The sequence below is a fragment of the Myotis davidii genome, unplaced genomic scaffold (genome assembly GCF_000327345.1).
Source record: "Myotis davidii unplaced genomic scaffold, ASM32734v1 scaffold2214, whole genome shotgun sequence".
NCBI lineage: Eukaryota > Metazoa > Chordata > Mammalia > Chiroptera > Vespertilionidae > Myotis > Myotis davidii.
Window position 1 is genome coordinate 100,337 of NW_006285803.1, and position 1,073 is coordinate 101,409.

The following is a 1,073-nucleotide window of genomic DNA, read 5'->3' on the forward strand; positions in this document are numbered from 1 at the left end:
TTTCTGGGTGTTAATTTTGTATCCTGCTACATTGCCAAATTCATTTATTAGGTCTAGGAGTTTTTTGATGGGGTCTTTGGGGTTTTCTATGTATAGTATAATATCATCTGTGAATAAGGACAGTTTTACTTTTTTTCCAGTTTGGATGCCTTTATTTCTTCTTGATTGATCGCTATGGTTAGTACTTTTAGTACTGTGTCAAACAGGAGTGGTGAAAGGGGGCATCCTTGTCTTGTTCTTGTTATTAAGGGAAATGGGTTTAGTTCTTGCCCATTGAGTATGATGTTGGCTGTAGGTTTGTCATATAGTGCTTTTATTATGTTGAGGTGTGATCCCTCTATTCCCTCCTTCCTGAGAGTTATTATCAACGAAGTGTGTTGGATTTTGTCAAATGCTTTTTCTGCATCAATTGATACGATTATGTGATTTTTGTCTCTCAGTATGTTTATGTGATGTATCACATTTATTGATTTGCGGATATTGTAACATCCTTTCATTCCATGAATAAATCCCACTTGGTCATGGTGTATGACCTTTCTAATTTATTGCTGAATCCAATTTGCTAGAATTGTGTTGAGGATTTTAGTATCTGTGTTCATCAAGGATATTGGCCTGTAGTTCTCTTTTTTTTGTGGTGTCTTTATCTGGTTTTGGCATTAGGGTAATGCTGGCTTCATAGAAAAGGCTTGGAAGTATTCCTTCCTCTTGAATTTTTTGGAATAGTCTGAGAAGGATAGGTTTTAGTTCTTCTTTGAATGCTTGGTAGAATTTCCCTTTAAAGCCATCCAGACCAGGGCTTTTGTTTGCTGGAAGAGTTTTTATCGCTGTTTCAATTTCTTTAGTAGTTATCAGGCGATTCAGGTTTTTTTATTCTTCTTGGTTGAGTTTTGGGAGCTTGTATTTTTCTAAGAATATGTCCATTTCATCTAGGTTGTCCATTTTGTTGGAATAGAGTTGTTCTTAGTATTTTTTTATAATTATTTGTATTTCTGTGGGATCAATTGTTACTTCACCTCTTTCATTTCTGATTTTGCTTATTTCGGTCTTTTCTCTTTGCTTCTTGGTTACTTTGT